The sequence below is a fragment of the Oncorhynchus masou genome, unplaced genomic scaffold, assembly GCF_036934945.1.
Source record: "Oncorhynchus masou masou isolate Uvic2021 unplaced genomic scaffold, UVic_Omas_1.1 unplaced_scaffold_4696, whole genome shotgun sequence".
In the NCBI taxonomy this organism is placed as follows: domain Eukaryota; kingdom Metazoa; phylum Chordata; class Actinopteri; order Salmoniformes; family Salmonidae; genus Oncorhynchus; species Oncorhynchus masou.
In genome coordinates, this window is record NW_027011092.1 from 1 (window position 1) to 7,500 (window position 7,500).

Here is a 7,500-nt window from a genome sequence, read left to right on the forward strand (position 1 = left end):
TACAGGTTCCAGGTTAAGGCTTGGCGTTAAGGTTACAGGTAAGGGTTAAGGCGTTAAGGTTACAGGTTAAGGGTTAAAGCTTGGCGTTAAGGTTACAGGTTAAGGGTTAAGGCTAGGCGTTAAGGTCTTCATTCAGCAGTGAGAGCTACCTGGACTGGACCTCCTGGTTCTGCTTCTTGAGTTCATGGATCACCAGACTCTTGCCTCTCAGCTCTTGCTTGATGCGATGGTATCTTTGCTGTTGATACATTAAAATAATACATGATCTTTCTTATCTTCTTAGTAAAAGCTGATGAGTCAACTTTCCCCAAAAGTGCAGAAAGTTGGTATGGCCTAAATGTGTTTTATTTGTTTTTGTTGAGAACATCAACATGTCACTATGGAAACCATTACCGGAGTCATGCTGAAGCTACACTGTAAGTGATTACTGTAGCTGTAGCAAAGGATTGCAGCAAAGGCCTGTTACCTCAGGGTCTGTTACCTCAGGGCTGTTACCTCAGGTCTGCTGTTACCTCAGGCCTGTTACCTCAGGCCTGTTACCTCAGGGCTGTTACCTCAGGGCTGTTACCTCAGGCCTGTTACCTCAGGCTCAGTTACCTCAGGCCTGTTACCTCAGGCCTGTTACCTGCCTCAGGGCTGTTACCTCAGGGCTGTTACCTCAGGCCTGTTACCTCAGGCCTGTTACCTCAGGCCTGTTACCTCAGGCCTGTTACCTCAAGTCTGTTACCTCAGGTCTGTTACCTCAGGCATGTCGCTGCTTCTCAAGTTATTTGGATTACCTGTGGACATATTACCTCACAATGTGTGTGTTACTTAACTCAGACTGTGTGTTATCTCATGTTGTATGTTATCTCATGTTGTGTGTTCTCTCATGTTGTGTGTTCTCATGTTGTGTGTTATCTCATGTTGTATGTTATCTCAGGTTGTATGTTATCTCAGGTTGTGTTTTATCTCATGTTGTGTGTTATCTCATGTTGTATGTTATTTCATGTTGTGTGTTATCTCATGTTGTGTGTTATCTCATGTTGTATGTTATCTCAGGTTGTGTTTTATCTCATGTTGTGTGTTATCTCAGGTTGTGTGTTATCTCATGTTGTATGTTATCTCATGTTGTATGTTATCTCAGGTTTTGTTTTATCTCATGTTGTATGTTATCTCATGTTGTGCGTTATCTCATGTTGTATGTTATCTCATGTTGTATGTTATCTCATGTTGTGTGTTATCTCATGTTGTATGTTATCTCATGTTGTGTGTTATCTCATGTTGTATGTTATCTCATGTTGTATGTTATCTCAGGTTGTGTGTTATCTAAGGTGGTGTGTTATCTCAGGTTGTGTGTTATCTCAGGTTGTTTGTTATTTCATGTTGTGTGTTATCTCAGGTTGTGTGTTATCTCATGTTGTATGTTATCTCAGGTTGTTTGTTATTTCATGTTGTGTGTTATTTCATGTTGTGTGTTATCTCATGTTCTGTGTTATCTCATGTTCTGTGTTATCTCATGTTGTATGTTATCTCAGGTTGTTTATTATTTCATGTTGTGTGTTATCTCAGGTTGTGTGTTATCTCATGTTGTGTGTTATCTCAGGTTTTGTTTTATCTCATGTTGTATGTTATCTCATGTTGTGCGTTATCTCATGTTGTATGTTATCTCATGTTGTGTGTTATCTCATGTTGTATGTTATCTCATGTTGTGTGTTATCTCATGTTGTATGTTATCTCATGTTGTGTGTTATCTCATGTTGTATGTTATCTCATGTTGTATGTTATCTCAGGTTGTGTGTTATCTAAGGTGGTGTGTTATCTCAGGTTGTGTGTTATCTCAGGTTGTTTGTTATTTCATGTTGTGTGTTATCTCAGGTTGTGTGTTATCTCATGTTGTATGTTATCTCAGGTTGTTTGTTATTTCATGTTGTGTGTTATTTCATGTTGTGTGTATCTCATGTTCTGTGTTATCTCATGTTCTGTGTTATCTCATGTTGTATGTTATCTCAGGTTGTTTATTATTTCATGTTGTGTGTTATCTCAGGTTGTGTGTTATCTCATGTTGTGTGTTATCTCAGGTTGTTTGTTATTTTATGTTGTGTGTTATCTCAGGTTGTTTGTTATTTTATGTTGTATGTTATCTCAGGTTGTGTGTTATCTCATGTTCTGTGTTATCTCATGTTGTTTGTTATTTTATGTTGTGTGTTATCTCAGGTTGTGTGTTATCTCAGGTTGTGTGTTATCTCATGTTGTATGTTATCTCAGGTTGTTTATTATTTCATGTTGTGTGTTATCTCAGGTTGTATGTTATCTCAGGTTGTGTGTTATTTCATGTTGTGTGTTATCTCAGGTTGTGTGTTATCTAAGGTGGTGTGTTATCTCAGGTTGTGTGTTATCTCAGGTTGTTTGTTATTTCATGTTGTGTGTTATCTCATGTTCTGTGTTATCTCATGTTGTATGTTATCTCAGGTTGTTTATTATTTCATGTTGTGTGTTATCTCAGGTTGTGTGTTATCTCATGTTGTGTGTTATCTCAGGTTGTTTGTTATTTTATGTTGTGTGTTATCTCATGTTGTGTGTTATCTCAGGTTGTGTGTTATCTCATGTTCTGTGTTATCTCAGGTTGTTTATTATTTCATGTTGTGTGTTATCTCAGGTTGTGTGTTATCTCATGTTGTATGTTATCTCAGGTTGTTTATTATTTCATGTTGTGTGTTATCTCAGGTTGTGTGTTATCTCAGGTTGTATGTTATCTCAGGTTGTGTGTTATCTCAGGTTGTATGTTATCTCAGGTTGTGTGTTATCTCAGGTTGTATGTTATCTCATGTTGTGTGTTATCTCATGTTGTATGTTATCTCAGGTTGTTTATTATTTCATGTTGTGTGTTATCTCAGGTTGTGTGTTATCTCATGTTGTGTGTTATCTCAGGTTGTATGTTATCTCAGGTTGTGTTTTATCTCATGTTGTGTGTTATCTCAGGTTGTGTGTTATCTCAGGTTGTGTGTTATCTCATGTTGTATGTTATCTCAGGTTGTTTATTATTTCATGTTGTGTGTTATCTCATGTTGTATGTTATCTCAGGTTGTGTGTTATCTCAGGTTTATTTGTTATTTTATGTTGTAAAAGTTATCTCATGTTGTGTTTATCTCAGGTTGTGTGTTATCTCATGTTGTGTGTTATCTCATGTTGTGTGTTATCTCAGGTTGTGTGTTATCTCATGTTGTGTGTTATCTCAGGTTGTGTGTTATCTCAGGTTGTGTGTTATCTCATGTTGTATGTTATCTCAGGTTGTTTGTTATTTTATGTTGTGTGTTATCTCATGTTGTGTGTTATCTCAGGTTGTTTGTTATTTTATGTTGTTTGTTATTTTATGTTGTGTGTTATCTCATGTTGTGTGTTATCTCAGGTCTATATGCAAATGGACATTGCTATAAATGGATCTGTGCCATTCACTTTGAACTGGACTGTGTTTACAACATGAGTGGTCGTGAGTAGATGTGTTTGTTTTGAGATCAAAGCTGAGAGCTGTATGTAGCACATGTGCACATTTTGTTCATATTATTTTCTAGTTAGTGAGTTATTAGCCCAGTTCAAGATCATTTGTAGTCGTCAATAGGGGAGTGATTGCTTTCTACAAGACCACAAAAAGTGTACATTTCCAGACATCTTTTAAAAGCCAGTCAGGGAAAGAGATTTTGTTTTATCTTAAAGGGGCAGTGTTGTATTTTGAGACAGGTTTCAATAATTTGCCTGATTCTCTGTAATAATGGTATGGGAATAATAATGCATTTTATTGTGTAAAGTGGAGTCTTGCATCAAACAACACAACAACATTGTCAGTCAAACAGGTTCATGTCAAGCCCTGCATGTTTTATTCAAACGTCTCATGGAATGTAGACCTACACTGAACACCACCCATTGTCTGCTACTGTAGGCTGAACGATAGAACAGATATTTCCATGTTAAAATGTTATGGGATACATTTACTCCATGTTTTTGATGGTAGGCCACTCTGGTAGGCCCTACAGACATTATGATCAAATAGCTACAGTAGCCTACCTGACCACTGTTAAAACTGTAACTTAAAGAGGGTAGAGCCTCAGTGTTCACAGTAAACACGTGCTGGAAGTTGCACAGGATTTTAACAACGTTCAAGTTCGCGTCAGCAGACCTGAAATTTGCCCCAAAAATGTGAGGGAACATTGATGGTGAGATGTTCTATAGTGATCAGATATGGTGTGTTTTACCTCAGCCCTGTGGCGGTCCCTGGACTTCTGCTCTCTCTCATCAGCTTTGATCTGAGTCAGACAGCTGAGGGTGTGGAGCTCCTCTGTGTCTGTGAGACTGTCTCATCAGCTCCTGCTCCTGTTCCACACACTGTTCTATCAGCTGGGTCTCCACCTCAGCTACTGGTGCCTATGCACACACACACACACACACACACACACACACACACACACACACACACACACACACACACACACACACACACACACACACACACACACACACACACACACACACACACACACACACACACACACACACACACACACACAAATGCATATATGAATCAAAACACACTACACAAAAGCATGCACACATACACACACACACACACACACGTTTATGCCTTACACAAATCAAAAACACACACAAACACACAAATTCAAACATATGCTTTTTACCTGATGAATCAAGTTTCTCTTCAGCTTGTCCACTTCTAACTGTATCTCCTGTCTTGTCTTCAGAATCCTGTCACTTTTGGGTTTGACATCCCTCTGTAACAACAACAACCTCTCCTAGTATTAATGTCTCTAAACAGATATGACCTGTCTCTATAACAACAACCTCTCCTAGTATTACAGTCTCTAAACAGATATGACCTGTCTCTATAACAACAACCTCTCCTAGTATTACAGTCTCTAAACAGATATGACCTGTCTCTATAACAACAACCTCTCCTAGTATTACAGTCTCTAAACAGATATGACCTGTCTCTATAACAACAACCTCTCCTAGTATTACAGTCTCTAAACAGATATGACCTGTCTCTATAACAACAACCTCTCCTAGTATTAATGTCTCTAAACAGATATGACCTGTCTCTATAACAACAACCTCTCCTAGTATTAAAGTCTCTAAACAGATATGACCTGTCTCTATAACAACAACCTCTCCTAGTATTAAAGTCTCTAAACAGATATGACCTGTCTATATAACAACAACCTCTCCTAGTATTAATGTCTCTAAACAGATATGGCCTGTCTCTATAACAACAACCTCTCCTAGTATTAGTCTCTAAACAGATATGACCTGTCTCTATAACAACAACCTCTCCTAGTATTAAAGTCTCTAAACAGATATGACCTGTCTCTATAACAACAACAACCTCTCCTAGTATTAATGTCTCTAAACAGATATGACCTGTCTCTATAACATCAACCTCTCCTAGTATTACAGTCTCTAAACAGATATGACCTGTCTCTATAACAACAACCTCTCCTAGTATTAAAGTCTCTAAACAGATATGACATGTCTCTATAACAACAACCTCTCCTAGTATTACAGTCTCTAAACAGATATGACCTGTCTCTATAACAACAACCTCTCCTAGTATTACAGTCTCTAAACAGATATGACCTGTCTCTATAACAACAACCTCTCCTAGTATTAATGTCTCTAAACAGATATGACCTGTCTCTATAACAACAACCTCTCCTAGTATTAAAGTCTCTAAACAGATATGACCTGTCTCTATAACAACAACCTCTCCTAGTATTACAGTCTCTAAACAGATATGACCTGTCTCTATAACAACAACCTCTCCTAGTATTACAGTCTCTAAACAGATATGACCTGTCTCTATAACAACAACCTCTCCTAGTATTAATGTCTCTAAACAGATATGACCTGTCTCTATAACAACAACCTCTCCTAGTATTAAAGTCTCTAAACAGATATGACCTGTCTCTATAACAACAACCTCTCCTAGTATTACAGTCTCTAAACAGATATGACCTGTCTCTATAACAACAACTTCTCCTAGTATTAAAGTCTCTAAACAGATATGACCTGTCTCTATAACAACAACCTCTCCTAGTATTAAAATCTCTAAACAGATATGACCTGTCTCTATAACAACAACCTCTCCTAGTATTAAAGTCTCTAAACAGATATGACCTGTCTCTATAACAACAACCTCTCCTAGTATTAATGTCTCTAAACAGATATGGCCTGTCTCTATAACAACAACCTCTCCTAGTATTAGTCTCTAAACAGATATGGCCTGTCTCTATAACAACAACCTCTCCTAGTATTAAAGTCTCTAAACAGATATGACCTGTCTCTATAACAACAACCTCTCCTAGTATTAGTCTCTAAACAGATATGACATGTCTCTATAACAACAACCTCTCCTAGTATTACAGTCTCTAAACAGATATGACCTGTCTCTATAACAACAACCTCTCCTAGTATTACAGTCTCTAAACAGATATGACCTGTCTCTATAACAACAACCTCTCCTAGTATTACAGTCTCTAAACAGATATGACCTGTCTCTATAACAACAACCTCTCCTAGTATTACAGTCTCTAAACAGATATGACCTGTCTCTATAACAACAACCTCTCCTAGTATTACAGTCTCTAAACAGATATGACCTGTCTCTATAACAACAACCTCTCCTAGTATTACAGTCTCTAAACAGATATGACCTGTCTCTGTTTGAGCACAAATACTGTAGAAGAACAAGAATGTATTGTCCTTTTTAGATCACAGCAACAAAGCAGTTATTACAGAATGGCTGTTATTACCATTATTACCACTATTTCCATGGCTGCCTTCCAAATGGTACACTATTCCCTAACATAGCACCTTTTTTTCTAAGAGTACACTATCTAGAACATAAAAGGGTTCTTCGGCTGTCCCCATAGAAGAACACTTTGAAGAATCCTATTTGGTTCCAGATAGAACCCTTTTGGGTTACACGTAGAACCCTTTCCACAGAGGGTTCTACATGGAACCCAAAAGGGTTCTTTCTACCTGGAACTATAAAAGGGTTCTTCTATGGGGACAGCCGAAGAACGCTTTTGGAACCCTTTTTTCCTAAGAGTGTGCCCGACTTTTACAGTAGTGCCCCATTGTCAGGAACAGGGTTCCATTGGGGACGCAGGCCTTCCCTCCGTTGCATTGTGTTTTATACAACTGTGGCAGACGGCGAAGCTCAATCAGATCAGAATTCACCTGAGGAAATAAATAATGACAGATAAATCATTGGATTGAGTTCATAAAACCGGGAGAACATTATATTGTGTAAGGTTTCCTTCATTAATAGGGGAAGTTCCACATGCGTCACTACACCAACGCCTGTCATGTTTTATGGTGTAAAATCTGCTGATGCTTTTCCAGTTTCCCTCTCTGTCTGTCACTCATGTCCCATGTGGACATGTATAATCCTGTGAGTGACGTGTGTCATTGCCACTTTGATCTCTGGACACATCATCAAGGAAGAGG

At 38.1% G+C, this 7,500-nt stretch overlaps 1 pseudogene; it reads right to left on the minus strand.

Annotated features, from left to right (window-relative positions):
* Nucleotides 1-149: 149 nt before the first annotated feature.
* The window catches only part of LOC135535276 (coiled-coil domain-containing protein 146-like), a 24,595-nt pseudogene continuing 17,244 nt past the window's right edge, over nt 150-7,500 (minus strand).